Source organism: Diorhabda sublineata, chromosome 1, assembly GCF_026230105.1.
Source record: "Diorhabda sublineata isolate icDioSubl1.1 chromosome 1, icDioSubl1.1, whole genome shotgun sequence".
Classification (NCBI taxonomy): Eukaryota; Metazoa; Arthropoda; class Insecta; order Coleoptera; family Chrysomelidae; genus Diorhabda; species Diorhabda sublineata.
This window is the reverse complement of record NC_079474.1, coordinates 14,257,241-14,273,420: the sequence shown is the minus strand read 5'-3', so window position 1 is coordinate 14,273,420 and position 16,180 is coordinate 14,257,241. Positions and strand designations below refer to the sequence as shown.

At 31.5% G+C, this 16,180-nt stretch overlaps 1 protein-coding gene across 1 annotated transcript in view; it reads right to left on the bottom strand.

Annotated features, from left to right (window-relative positions):
- The window catches only part of LOC130449419 (follistatin), an 81,897-nt gene extending 66,589 nt beyond the window's left edge, over positions 1-15,308 (bottom strand). Inside the window, exon 1 of the mRNA XM_056787227.1 lies at positions 15,120-15,308. The gene's annotated coding sequence lies outside the window, so the exon portion shown is untranslated. The remainder of the gene's footprint in view (positions 1-15,119) is intronic.
- Between the last annotated feature and the right edge of the window lie 872 nt (positions 15,309-16,180).

Below are 16,180 nucleotides of genomic sequence, written 5' to 3'. Positions count from 1 at the left end.
ATTAACAAGTAAAGGTGATGAAGCAATAGGCAATGGAACAATTGGAGCTCTAGAAAACCTATCAAGATCTGAAGAAATCTCAAAGGTAGCGAAGCTAAGAACTCATAAGACTCATGGAAGAGAATGCTGAGTCATGTAGAAAAAAGAGGAAAGGAGATTAAATGCATGAAAGAGTTGTGTATAGTTAGGTAGATATCGGCTTTATAGGGACTGGTTCTTGTGAAGTATAGTCAGAATTAAAGAAAATAGGTGGGTGCGAAGAGCCTTAATAAGTGGAGAAGGTGCAAAAAGAAGAAAATCTACGTAAAAAATGACTGGAAGTATATAATTCATAGAAATTAGGGGCAGAATCACGAGTATTCTCTGAGTAAATCGATTATTAGTTATTTGTATGCGGAGTTCAAAATTGATTGTAGCAGTACAGATGATGTTCAGGACAATTAAAAAAGATGTTTTCATGAGAAAATATTAAAGAAATCCTGACAATTGTGATAAAAAAGTCAAGAAAATACCATGTGGAATACCTTAGAGCTATTACAATACAATATTTTTACAATTTTTATGTGCATCAGTTAAGACTTTTGTATATTCCAAGCTGCAAGAAGTACAGTAATAGTTAGTTTTGGAAGGTGAAGTACCAAATTGATTGTTGAAACTGCGTCAGGACTCTTTACATATAATTCGGCCTCCAGAAAGACGGACTCTGCTGCATTTGAAAGACGTGTCTTGAAGACGATTCAAATTAAGAATGTTTGAAAAAAACTCCAAAAATTACAGGATATTAGTATGCCAGATCGTTGATTTAACGAGGGAGATTTATTGAAAGCACTTGATATTTCATTAGGTATACTGAGAAGACTTTTAGAAAGGAAAAAAAGTTGCGCGTTGTTTTATAACTGTACGACTTGGGTACGCGATTAAAGTGGGTTGAACTCGGTAATTCGGTTCAGTTTCTCTGATAGCAATGAGTTTTGCGTATAGATAACTTACAATGTCCATTCTATGCGCCAGACTAAAATCTGTTTGATTTAGGACAGTATTCTAGATTCTATCTTCAAAGATGGAAGTCCATACACTCAAACAAATGCTTTAAAAAGTATATCAAAGAGTAAAAACTCTTTTAAATCGTGTTTTTCCAATCGAATCACTCAAGTTATTGAACAACCATTTTTCAAAAAGTTAATAAAATTTAGTAGTAAAAGGAATTCAGTTAAAAAGGATCAGTGATTAATTTAAATGATGGATAGATACAGAAAAACAATGTGGTTGCGTTATTTCCATTTATATCATATTATAATGAGACAATAAAAATGTTTTATCGAGATATATTCTTCGCTATAAAATATACAATTACAATTTTCCGTTTTGGTTTACGTCGCATCGTTAAGTTCGATAACTAATAGAAGAAGGAAATAGGCGTAAAAAACAAGAATGTATTAAAGTGAAAAATAAGAAATTATATTGATATTTAACTGCCGTGCAATGGTTATTACTTTATAATAAAGTTTCCTTACTTGTAGATCATATTCTTTATATTTTTTTGTGTTAACTTGAATCATGAGATCACTTTGATTACAATCAGTTGAACAATCCACCTTCAGTTACACTCTATAGCATTTTTCCAATAATTTGTACCATATAAAAAAATTATGATCGTCTAATTAGTTAGGCAATAGTTTCTTGGTAATTTGAACTAAGCTTTGAAATTTTGGGATCAGAACTGACCAAAAAGTTATCTAAGATATCCCTGTGATGCTTTTCTTTCAATATTAATGGATCTGAACTTCCTTCAATGTCGAGATACTTCATTAGGAACTTCTTCAGGCTCTTTCGACTGGAATTTTCAAACAAACAAACAAAAAGGTGTGTTTTGTAGGACATTAATTATTTGCACAGCTTCTAGGAATGCTTGGGATCGTTGTCATAATACATTTTTGCCGATTAGGTGCTCGCCAGAACGTACTGCATTTTGCATTAATATCTTTATAGCTTTCATTTAATTTTCATGAAATCTCCGGTCACCCTTCCTCCAAAACATCCCCAAACCATCACCGAGCATCCGCTGTATTTACAAACATGATTATACATGGATGTAGCAAACGTCCTTCCTTTGACATTGGATGGATTATGAGGTGGGCAAAAACTTTTGACACTTAGTGTATGATATTGGATAAGAATATTGAGATTTGAACAGATTCATCACCATTAAGGATAAAGCAGGTGAATGAAGATACGAAGAGATCATTGAGTAGATGTATTTAGTTGGAAGGTCGGTTAAGAGATGAAGGAAGTGTAATATTTGTTATTAATATTTGTTAGTGAATCTGGCGTTTGCCGGAATTTACTCCGAATATAGTTTCGTTTCAAATTTTGCCAAAAACTATCAAGTTGACTCCTAGACGGAATATTCAAGTCTGCAAAAGCTCCCACAACACCTATTGCATAATGAGCAATTGCCATATCTGACCAAAATTTTATCAGGAAGCTTTTTCTTATTATTAAATTATTAATCTACTAAAGCGAAAGCTCGTTGTCATTGAGACTCCTAAGTTTTGATTTTTGTTGTATCTCAGAATATTTAAATGTCGATTTTCTTGATTTTTCAACTACATAATGTTCCTTCAGAATTTTGCTCACAAATTTTTTACCGATAATGAATTTTCTGTCCAATTTTCACAAACTGATTCCCATTTTTCCGAGAGCCGCTCAAATCAAAGCTCGCTCTTATTCTTTGGCATTTTTTTGTTTTTCTACTTGATCCTGATTCTTTTTCGATCGAAACACCTGTCTTAAAATGCCAACATATGTTTTTACTTATATATCCATAAAGTTTCATTTTTAGAAGGTTTTTCAATTTCTAACATCCTATTTTCATGAAAAACTTCAGTATTACTTTGAGACGGGCTTACATATTTAGTTATAAGAGACTGCATTGTACAAAAATAAACCCTTATTTGTCTTAAGAGTCGGTCATTCACGATAATTCATTCATATTTCATATTTAGAGATTATTTTTTCGAAAAACACACTATAATTTGTTCGTAGAAATGAATTTTTCAAAAGCAAACCCTTGTTAGTCTTTAGATATTGTATTTTACAAAGCAAACCCTTATTTGTTTTAAGAGTCTGTCTTTCACGAAAACAAACCTTCATTCATATTTAGAGATTATTTTTTCGAAAAACACACTATAATTTATCCGTAGAAATGAATTTTTCAAAAACAAACACTTATTAGTCTTTAGATAATGTACTTTACAAAAACAAACCCTTATTTGTTTTAAGAGTCTGTCTTTCACGAAAACAAACCTTCATTCATATTTAGAGATTATTTTTTCGAAAAACACACTATAATTTGTCCGTAAAAATGAATTTTTCAAAAGCAAACCCTTTCTGGTCTTTAGATATTGTACTTTACAAAAACAAACCCTTATTTGTTTTAAGAGTCTGTCTTTCACGAAAACAAACCTTCATTCATATTTAGAGATTATTTTTTCGAAAAACACACTATAATTTGTCCGTAGAAATGAATTTTTCAAAAACAAACACTTATTAGTCTTTAGATAATATACTTTACAAAAACAAACCCTTATTTGTTTTAAGAGTCTGTCTTTCACGAAAACAAACCTTCATTCATATTTAGAGATTATTTTTTCGAAAAACACACTATAATTTATCCGTAGAAATGAATTTTTCAAAAACAAACACTTATTAGTCTTTAAATAATGTACTTTACAAAAACAAACCCTTATTTGTTTTAAGAGTCTGTCTTTCACGAAAACAAACCTTCATTCATATTTAGAGATTATTTTTTCGAAAAACACACTATAATTTGTCCGTAAAAATGAATTTTTCAAAAGCAAACCCTTTCTGGTCTTTAGATATTGTACTTTACAAAAACAAACCCTTATTTGTTTTAAGAGTCTGTCTTTCACGAAAACAAACCTTCATTCATATTTAGAGATTATTTTTTCGAAAAACACACTATAATTTGTCCGTAGAAATGAATTTTTCAAAAACAAACACTTATTAGTCTTTAGATAATATACTTTACAAAAATAAACCCTTATTTGTTTTAAGAGTCTGTCTTTCACGAAAACAAACCTTCATTCATATTTAGAGATTATTTTTTCGAAAAACACACTATAATTTGTCCGTAGAAATGAATTTTTCAAAAACAAACACTTATTAGTCTTTAGATAATGTACTTTACAAAAACAAACCCTTATTTGTTTTAAGAGTCTGTCTCTCACGAAAACAAACCTTCATTCATATTTAGAGATTATTTTTTCGAAAAACACACTATAATTTGTTCGTAGAAATGAATTTTTCAAAAACAAACACTTATTAGTCTTTAGATAATGTACTTTACAAAAACAAACCCTTATTTGTTTTAAGAGTCTGTCTTTCACGAAAACAAACCTTCATTCATATTTAGAGATTATTTTTTCGAAAAACACACTATAATTTGTCCGTAGAAATGAATTTTTCAAAAACAAACACTTATTAGTCTTTAGATAATGTACTTTACAAAAACAAACCCTTATTTGTTTTAAGAGTCTGTCTCTCACGAAAACAAACCTTCATTCATATTTAGAGATTATTTTTTCGAAAAACACACTATAATTTGTCCGTAGAAATGAATTTTTCAAAAACAAACACTTATTAGTCTTTAGATAATGTACTTTACAAAAATAAACCCTTATTTGTTTTAAGAGTCTGTCTTTCACGAAAACAAACCTTCATTCATATTTAGAGATTATTTTTTCGAAAAACACACTATAATTTGTCCGTAGAAATGAATTTTTCAAAAACAAACACTTATTAGTCTTTAGATAATGTACTTTACAAAAACAAACCCTTATTTGTTTTAAGAGTCTGTCTCTCACGAAAACAAACCTTCATTCATATTTAGAGATTATTTTTTCGAAAAACACACTATAATTTGTTCGTAGAAATGAATTTTTCAAAAACAAACACTTATTAGTCTTTAGATAATGTACTTTACAAAAACAAACCCTTATTTGTTTTAAGAGTCTGTCTTTCACGAAAACAAACCTTCATTCATATTTAGAGATTATTTTTTCGAAAAACACACTATAATTTGTCCGTAGAAATGAATTTTTCAAAAACAAACACTTATTAGTCCTTAGATAATGTACTTTACAAAAACAAACCCTTATTTGTTTTAAGAGTCTGTCTTTCACGAAAACAAACCTTCATTCATATTTAGAGATTATTTTTTCGAAAAACACACTATAATTTGTCCGTAGAAATGATTTTTCAAAAACAAACACTTATTAGTCTTTAGATAATGTACTTTACAAAAACAAACCCTTATTTGTTTTAAGAGTCTGTCTTTCACGAAAACAAACCTTCATTCATATTTAGAGATTATTTTTTCGAAAAACACACTATAATTTGTCCGTAGAAATGAATTTTTCAAAAACAAACACTTATTAGTCTTTAGATAATGTACTTTACAAAAACAAACCCTTATTTGTTTTAAGAGTCTGTCTTTCACGAAAACAAACCTTCATTCATATTTAGAGATTATTTTTTCGAAAAACACACTATAATTTGTCCGTAGAAATGAATTTTTCAAAAACAAACACTTATTAGTCTTTAGATAATGTACTTTACAAAAACAAACCCTTATTTGTTTTAAGAGTCTGTCTTTCACGAAAACAAACCTTCATTCATATTTAGAGATTATTTTTTCGAAAAACACACTATAATTTGTCCGTAGAAATGAATTTTTCAAAAACAAACACTTATTAGTCTTTAGATAATGTACTTTACAAAAACAAACCCTTATTTGTTTTAAGAGTCTGTCTTTCACGAAAACAAACCTTCATTCATATTTAGAGATTATTTTTTCGAAAAACACACTATAATTTGTCCGTAGAAATGATTTTTCAAAAACAAACACTTATTAGTCTTTAGATAATGTACTTTACAAAAACAAACCCTTATTTGTTTTAAGAGTCTGTCTCTCACGAAAACAAACCTTCATTCATATTTAGAGATTATTTTTTCGAAAAACACACTATAATTTGTCCGTAGAAATGAATTTTTCAAAAACAAACACTTATTAGTCTTTAGATAATGTACTTTACAAAAACAAACCCTTATTTGTTTTAAGAGTCTGTCTTTCACGAAAACAAACCTTCATTCATATTTAGAGATTATTTTTTCGAAAAACACACTATAATTTGTCCGTAGAAATGATTTTTCAAAAACAAACACTTATTAGTCTTTAGATAATGTACTTTACAAAAACAAACCCTTATTTGTTTTAAGAGTCTGTCTCTCACGAAAACAAACCTTCATTCATATTTAGAGATTATTTTTTCGAAAAACACACTATAATTTGTCCGTAGAAATGAATTTTTCAAAAACAAACACTTATTAGTCTTTAGATAATGTACTTTACAAAAACAAACCCTTATTTGTTTTAAGAGTCTGTCTCTCACGAAAACAAACCTTCATTCATATTTAGAGATTATTTTTTCGAAAAACACACTATAATTTGTCCGTAGAAATGAATTTTTCAAAAACAAACACTTATTAGTCTTTAGATAATGTACTTTACAAAAACAAACCCTTATTTGTTTTAAGAGTCTGTCTTTCACGAAAACAAACCGTCATTCATATTTAGAGATTATTTTTTCGAAAAACACACTATAATTTGTCCGTAGAAATGAATTTTTCAAAAACAAACACTTATTAGTCTTTAGATAATGTACTTTACAAAAACAAACCCTTATTTGTTTTAAGAGTCTGTCTTTCACGAAAACAAACCGTCATTCATATTTAGAGATTATTTTTTCGAAAAACACACTATAATTTGTCCGTAGAAATGAATTTTTCAAAAACAAACACTTATTAGTCTTTAGATAATGTACTTTACAAAAACAAACCCTTATTTGTTTTAAGAGTCTGTCTTTCACGAAAACAAACCCTCGTTCATATTTAGAGATTATTTTTTCGAAAAACACACTATAATTTGTCCGTAGAAATGAATTTTTCAAAAACAAACACTTATTAGTCTTTAGATAATGTACTTTACAAAAACAAACCCTTATTTGTTTTAAGAGTCTGTCTTTCACGAAAACAAACCCTCCTTCATATTTAGAGATTATTTTTTCGAAAAACACACTATAATTTGTCCGTAGAAATGAATTTTTCAAAAACAAACACTTATTAGTCTTTAGATAATGTACTTTACAAAAACAAACCCTTATTTGTTTTAAGAGTCTGTCTTTCACGAAAACAAACCTTCATTCATATTTAGAGATTATTTTTTCGAAAAACACACTATAATTTGTCCGTAGAAATGAATTTTTCAAAAACAAACACTTATTAGTCTTTAGATAATGTACTTTACAAAAACAAACCCTTATTTGTTTTAAGAGTCTGTCTTTCACGAAAACAAACCCTCCTTCATATTTAGAGATTATTTTTTCGAAAAACACACTATAATTTGTCCGTAGAAATGAATTTTTCAAAAACAAACACTTATTAGTCTTTAGATAATGTACTTTACAAAAACAAACCCTTATTTGTTTTAAGAGTCTGTCTTTCACGAAAACAAACCTTCATTCATATTTAGAGATTATTTTTTCGAAAAACACACTATAATTTGTTCGTAGAAATGAATTTTTCAAATACAAACTCTTATTAGTCTCTAGATATTATATTTTACAAAAACAAATCTTTATTTGTCTTAAGAAACTGTCTTTTACGAAAATAAATCATCACTTTAGAGACTTTAGAGTCTTTAGAGACTCATTTGTTTGTAGAAATTGCTGTTAGAAACTCTTTTATTGAAAAAAAATCATGGTCAGGAGCCACAAAAAGAGTTTTCTTCAGTTCAAAACATTGCCAATGATAACAAACGTCTTAACAGGATTTAAACCGAGTACTAAGTGAAGCTGGTAAAGATTAGAAACCTATCAAGGGATATTACCCATGGTGAATCTCATTAACTGAATATATTTTTTTACCCTGTAGATTAGATGTAAAAATAAGGATTAAAAATAGGAAATACTGGACACTTGGATTAATTAATTTTCAGTGTTTAAAAAAAACACTAGCAATAAATTGTAATAAGTACAATTTAATTTCCATTTTATATATTAAGTACTCGACTTTAGGAAGGAATTTAGGAAAATAAGAGATATTTTTTCGCAACAAGCTTTTTTTGTACAAACACAATTGGTGATGTGAGAAGTTCAATATTTGTCGCCAAGATAATGTAAGAGAATGTTTATTGGCTCAAACTCTATCACATTGTTGGTAATATGGTCGAAGAAGAGCCGCCTCTGCATGTCCTTGTGAAGGTTTTCAAACGATTATTTGAATATTTCACTCAACATGACCTATATATTGCCGAGACAAATGCTGTTCTCCAAGGCCGTTTAGTGAGTCAGAGTCCGACTATGGATGGGTAATCTCACCAGTCAACAGAGAGACGCAGACCCAACCATACCCATTAACCATGCCCAGCGACCACTAGACTCATTACCAGATTACATTATATACAGGAGTGTTTAGTCTGGACAAAAAACATACACGTTTCACCTGTTCTTTATACAGATTGTCTCCTGAACTTTGTACAATTCATTAGATTAGATGTATTGAAGTTTGTATTTATTTTATTTCTCGAATAGCCACTCAGTATGTGGTTTCAATTTATTTTGCAACAAGTAAGTTACGCCTCGGGGTACACACAATGAGAGATACATCTAAAAAGGAGTGTTCAAATCAATGTGAAAAAATAGGTTATGTTAGCGATGTCTCTTGGTGTTTTAATTGTTTTGTTTACATTTTATTTTTGATAAGTTTTACATTTTTTGTAATAAATTTGAATCGTGATGATGTTTAATTGTTTTCAATCACCGCAAATTGTTTTTTAGAATTCAAATGTTTTATCGGAAATACGTGAATATGTATGAAAGATTACATGATGTGGTGAATCGGTTAATAATTTAATTAATTCTTACTATATTCAAGTTAAATTGTGTAATTTCTTTTCAAATTGTAATGTTTTTGTTGTTTTCAAAAATTAAATAGATAGACTGAGGTATTTGCTGTGTTAGGGTTATACTGGAAAGATTAATATACAGGGTGTTTCGCATAAGAACCGACGTAAAGTAGAGGTGTATGGGCCCAAAATTGGGAGCAATTTACCTGTATACCTAGCTGCATACCTGACGAAGTACAGGGTGCGGCAGCATAACTTCCTTTTTTCAAAAGTTAATAAAACTTATTGTATGAATCAGAAAATTTTTATTCGTTTTTTATAATACAGGCACATACATAAAGTTTTGTTTTACTGAGTTTTGAAGATCAAATCAGTTAGGTGACGTCCCCCATTCTCCATACACTGAGTAAACCGATTTCTGGCGTTTGTCATGACTCTTGCCAGCATAGCAGGCGTTATGTTGGCAATTTCTTCCTGGATGTTCGTCTTCAAATCTTGTAGGGTCCTTGGACGGTTCACATACACACGGGATTTCAAAAAACCCCATAGGAAATAATCACAAGGGGTCAAATCGGGAGAGCGGGCTGGCCACTCCAAATCGCCCCTAATTGAGATAAGGCGCTCTGGGAAGTGTTCCCTCAAAACAGCCATCGATGTTCTTGAAGTGTGTGCCGTTGCTCCGTCTTGTTGGAACCAAGTGTCCCCTAAGTCCAACTCATCTAGCCGTGGGAAAAAAAATTCCTGTAACATGTTTACATACCGGTGCGAATTCACTGTCACTGTGACTTCATTTTTCTCAAAGAACCAGGGACCAATAATTCCACGTGAGTAAATTGCACACCACACTGTGACTTTAGGTGAATGCAAAGGCCGTTGATGCAATTGTCGAGGATTGGTATCAGCCCAGTAGCGCATGTTTTGTTTGTTTACGGATCCACACAAATGAAAATGGGCTTCATCACTAAAAAAAACAATAGCGTCCTCAGGAACGACTTCCAGAAAAACCTCACACGCGTTCCTCCGAGAATTGAAGTCACGTTCAGAAAGTTCCTGCACAATTGCCATCTTGTATGGATGAAAATGAAGATCATCATGAAGTATTCTCCTCACAGAACGATCGGAAAGTCCAAGGGCAGACGCATGTTTGCGCGCAGAACGCCGTGGTGATCGCAACACTGAAGTTCTAACTAACTCAATGTTCTCCGGTGATCTAATGGGCCGAGGGACTCCAGTTCTTCGTCTTGTCACACTTGCAGTTTGTCTGAACGTAGTGACCCACGTAACAATTGATTTCCGGTCCGGGACAGGGGCCAAGGGGGCTAAATTAAAGCGATTCCGAAAGGCGCGCTGGGTTGCGATCACAGAACATCCGCTCGAAAAGTAAACCTCAACGGCAAACGCACGCTCCTCACTGTTCCAACGCATGATGGCGACTGAACTGTGCCGGGACAAAACTTTATAGTCCCCTCTCTCGAACGAGACCACTAGCACTCCGTTACGACATCTACCGACTAAATGGCGAACTTTTTAAAAAAGGAAGTTATGCTGCCGCACCCTGTATAAGTCCTCAAAGTTGAGACGAAAGTTTCGATAAAAATTAATTTCTTTGCAACCCTTTAACTCAAAAATACCAAATTTTGTACAGTATATGAGACTGATAAGGGCTTTAAGTAATTTTAAATTGAAGGTGATCGAGTCATTCTAGAGGTTAATTAGAGGTGATCTAACCTTTAAGAGATTTTGTGTACACGCTTCAACATGCATACTTAGAAGTTTAGACATACCTCTTGGATTCTGGGACGAACTAGCATGTGCTATATCATTCTGACTCACTAAATTAGTTTCCCAATATTTTTTTAAATAAAATTAAATGAAGCATAATGAATTAGTTTTTTTTTCATCCTACGTGAAGTATAAAATCAATGTATTCCATTATAACATAGTAATATAACGTTCATACAAAGTACATTATCTTTATATGAAAACTGAATTATCCCATCAATGTCCTGAGAATAATGGATTACATGTTACTGGATGATTGATACCATTACATTTATGAATTAAAAATATAATAAAACGAAAGTTGCATCGTTCATTTCATGAAATATTTCCGAATTATGCTTGTCAAGTAGACAAATTGAATCCTAATACAATAATTACAGATTAAAAAGAAGATGCATTCAAATCACATTCCAGTAGTAGCATTTTAGACAAACACCTCGTTATCTGATTCGTTTCAAGTCAATCAGAAAATGATGAATTTGTTTTGATAACCGATTGTTTAGACTACAAAAATGATGATTGTAGTTAGTCAACGGAATTAAATTGCAATTTTAAGGTTAAAATATAATTTTCCACATAACAATATTAACTTATGTTTAATGTCCAATTACTAAGAAATTATATGTTTTGTTGTAGAAACTATTGATAAAAAAAAAATACTAAAAAAGTCTGTTTGTTTTCGTTTAGCAACTTGTTGTTTGCCAACAGGACAGTGTCAGTCCAATTGACGTTTGAATTTCTTTCAGTAAAGATATCACAGAAATGGTTCATTTATATATATACACTTAGCCTGAGTGGATAATCTAACCACGAGAATCCTATAGTTTCTTTCGCAGCATCTCACATCTATCCACTCATTTTCCTAGTTAGTGCTGTCTTTCATGTTCTCTTCAATTCCTTTCTTCCAGGTCGTCAAGAGTCTTCCTAGTCTTCTTGTATTCTTCGGTTGATACATCGATGTTTCTTCGGCCTCCTGGAAGAGAACATACGGACACAAATGGAGTTTGCTGGTTTATTTCAGCAATTTTGCGAGTATGTACAACAAATAAAAAAAGTAGCTGCCAATTAAGAGGTGATACGGCGTTGGATTTATGCTTGATTTTCAAGAAAATCCGCATAATTCTGGTCGAAAAGCCCAGCTCCACTGGTCAAAGTTAGTGATACAGCAACTTGTCGAACATTTAAGGAGACTCAGGAGCTCATGGAGGACAATTTTTATGAGAATTCCCACGGCATATCTGATCACAGTGAATCCGATGTACTGAAAACCTGGCCAACAATCCAAATTCTCAAGCGTTGATGAATGTTACAAAAGTTGCTGGTTATGCAAAAGATAAATTGTGTAGATCTAAAGATTTGGTAATTATCTAGATTAGGTTACACCCCACCGATTTCGTTAAAAATTCAATATGTTATAAAGAAAATTACACTGAACAAGAATTCCTTCAGGTACTTTTTTGGGTTTAAATAATCAAATAATTGTAATGATTTCTCAGTGATTGTAATATTTAAATTAATCGTTGAAACCTAACCTAACCTACATATTTCTCTACAAAATTAGATCCGATCACAAGCAGGGATTGCTGTTATCGAAAACTCTTCCACAAACATACAGTTTGTATATCTATTCGAATTTGATTAAACCAAGTGCCATTTAATGCACTTATTGCCCAATTGCACCACACGGTTAGATTAGGTTAGGTTAGGTTAGGTTAGGTTTCAACGATTAATTTAAATATTACAATCACTGAAAAATCATTACAATTATTTGATTCTTTGAACGTAAGTACCTGAAGGGATGATTTCCGCGCCGTATATATATATACTTGTTCAGCGTAATTTTTTTTATAACATACTAAAATTTCAACGAAATCGGAGGGGTGTAACATAATCTAGATAATTACCGATAAATAGTCAACATTTTGTAGAGAATTCAAATTAGTCACGTTTCAAGTTTTTCCTTAAATAAAAGAACATAGTATATAGAATCTGCTAAAAGGAAATTAGCTGCCCACTTTAGCTCCTTTTGAAAATATACTAATCTCTATGTAAAGGATATTTATATGCGGTCATTCCATTTTACAATTTTTCCTTTGAAACGTAATAAAAATTTTGACATGTTCAGAATGTTGTTCGCAATCATCTAATAACATATATCCGCTGTGTTTCACAATGGAAACAATGCCTATTTGCCTAATTGCTTGAAGAGACGCCATGAACTCTACGCATGGGATGACCAAAACTAAATTTTGAATTCAGTAGCTAAGGAAATAAAAGAAGAAAATGGGTTTAAGAACAGAAGGGAAATTGGAGACGTCGAAACTGTCGAAAAATAAATAAATAAATCATTGCGCTTTTAGTTGATGTAAAAGTTATAACAATATTCGTGTGGCAAAAGATGTTATTCGAATGGAAACTTAATTGGTTCTGAAAATATGACAGGAGTTAAATCGCAATCCTTTCTCGACCACACTACTAAAAAAATTATGGAAATTTTCGACGTTACTAACCTTGATTTGTCTTCCGATTTAATATTAAATCCTAAATGGGGTTGCGATGGTACAAATAAAAATTTAAGGAAGAGTCTATCGATTCTGAAACGAATGAAAGTATTATCAACGGAAAATCTAGAGCTTTTGGCGCCACCTGATAAGGTACTTTTGTCCACGTATTGATACCATCGGACCCACTATGGACATGAGGTTATTTGGACAGGAATCATATCTTAGATCCTTCTTTTAGTGATGGCAATGGAAATAAATATTTGGAACTGTTCCAAAATAATGTTGTGCGAACTTATAGCCTGATCTAGCAAAACTACAAGTTCCTGCGAATATAATATGGAAACAAGATGAAACACCTTATTATCAAATCAATTTCCGGCAGTACCTGAAGCAAATTTTTACAAAAAACTACAACTTTTGGCACCTCCTGATAAAGTATAAAACATCTGTGAATCAACTAAGTTCTTTTTGGAAAAATAAACTATAAACAAAAAAAAACTTTACTTTTGTCCACGTTATGATGCAATCGGGCTCACTGTGGGCATGAGGTTATTTGGACAGGAATCATATCTTAGATCCTTCTTTTAGTGATGGCAATGGAAATAAATATTTGGGACTGCTCCAAAATAATGTTGTGCAAACTTCGACAAACTTATAGCCTGATCTAGCAAAACTACAAGTTCCTGGGAATATAATATGGAAACAAGATGAAACACCTTATTATCAAATCAATTTTCGACAGTACCTGAACCAAATTTTTCCAAATCGATGTATAGGAAGACGTGGATAAATAGACTGGTCATCAAGTTCTTCTGATCTGATGCCATTAGACTTCTTTTTGTGGGAATATTCCAAACGTTATAAGACGTTTCTGTTGCTAAGAAGTCAGTGGAGAGAATTTTTTTAAATTATTAAGAAATAAACAGTTTTATTATAGGTTTTTAGTGTAACAAAAAACTTGAGCAATTTAAGTTTACTATATATATCTCTGTTTCATTAATTCCTCGTGCACGAAAGGAATAACAATTTTTATTCGTAGTATATACAACGTTTTTTCTACAATCACAAAATCCATATATTATTAAGAGAATATGATGACAGTTTTTAGTTTTTTCAATTGAATAATATTGACGTTACATTCAAAGCAGTACTCCACAGTACTTGAGTAGCCACAAGCGATAAAAATCATTTTGATAGTAATGAAATCAATCAATAGTTTGATGAACAAAAAAAAATAATAGATTTGCATACACTCATATTCTTGTTTCATTTAATTTGTGTGATATAAGGCTGCAGTAAATTAAACTATTAGTTACATTCATATTGAAAATATTACTACTACACCAACACTCACAAATTGCACTGCTTGACGCGCGTTTCGACAACCAAGTTTACGTCTTCAGAGATCGTTTACCTTTTGAGTCTCTAAAAACGATAAGATTGAAAAATTTTCTCGATCTAAAGAATAAATAAAATACAAAGTATTGAATGTTCTGTACAATTGTTTTATAAAAATATAAATCGACGTATCGAAGCGTTTTTCCCAACAATTATTTATTATTGTACCCACTCCGTTTTAAAATTTAATTATTCAGATAGTTTAGTACACATAAACAAATAAATTCAATAAAAAATTAGCATCTAAGACGCCGAAATTCGTAATAGTTACATAACAAATTAACACTTTCTCAAATTATGTTTAGAATTCTAATAAACGAATGTATATTAAACGGTAAAAGTTTACATTCAATGTGTATATAAACACAATCTTCTTCCTTGATTCACATCAGCGAATTTTTATTCTATTCATATGTAATAGTTAGATAAATATGTAAAAAAAAACTCACCGAACATCTTCTAACGAAAGATTCGAATTGAGTCTAGGATGCAGCGCGAAGAACGATCGTAAAAAAAGTAATAACGGACGGCACGTCGTAGTCGTCTAAGAAGAGCACGAGTTTGGTACAACACCTGCGAGACCCAGGAGTCAGGAACACTTCGACACCGGCCACCATGCGACTGATAGTGCGTCCGCTGTGCTTTTAGTTTTGCCAGCGATATTCAAAAAAAGTAGAGATTCGGGGAGACTGTTATTTTGGAACGTGGAAACATTTTTATTTACGGTATCAATAAATGAATTGAGACTCAGAAACGTTTTCCTGAAAATATTTTACTTCATAATTAATATCGATTATTATCGTTATATTAATTAATTAATGATATTATGAGTGCGTTGAAACTTTTTTTACGCGCATTTTTGAACTATAACGTACAATTGTAAATAAATGATCATTATAATTTGAATTAATTGAAGTTTATTTAAATAAACGTCTAGACTAAAACTCCGTGTCTATTACATTCATTATCTAATACAAAAAAAGAATTTATAACTGGTATATTTTAACACGTTGATCCCCGGCGCGGTCCATAGGCCCGTAACTTTCCTCACAATTCAGAGCGGGCCTATGGACCGCACGATTTATTTTAAACCTTCTCCAAAGCCCAACGAGCCGCATTTTCTTGGGTTTTACAGTTGGGTTGGACTGCCCTGGGTCCTTGAAACTTACCTTACCCTTGGGCCGTCCGATTTTTTTCCTCATTTTCTACTCCATCGTAAACCCAAAAAGCTTACTTTCATATTTTGGTTAGATTTTTTCGACTTTATTCAAATAAACTTGGATTATAATATTAAGTATGTGAAATGTTTACATTACCTGTACCTGTTGTTCTTTCAATACTGAAGCAAACCTCCAGTTATTTGGAAAGTAAAAGGGTGAAAGGATTGCAAAGAAGGGGTGAAATTACTACAAAGAAGGGATGACATCCGTTATGAGGATAATAGAAAATCTGAAAAAGTTATAAATCACCCATTAAGGGATGCTTGGGCAGGTATAAAAATAACCACTAA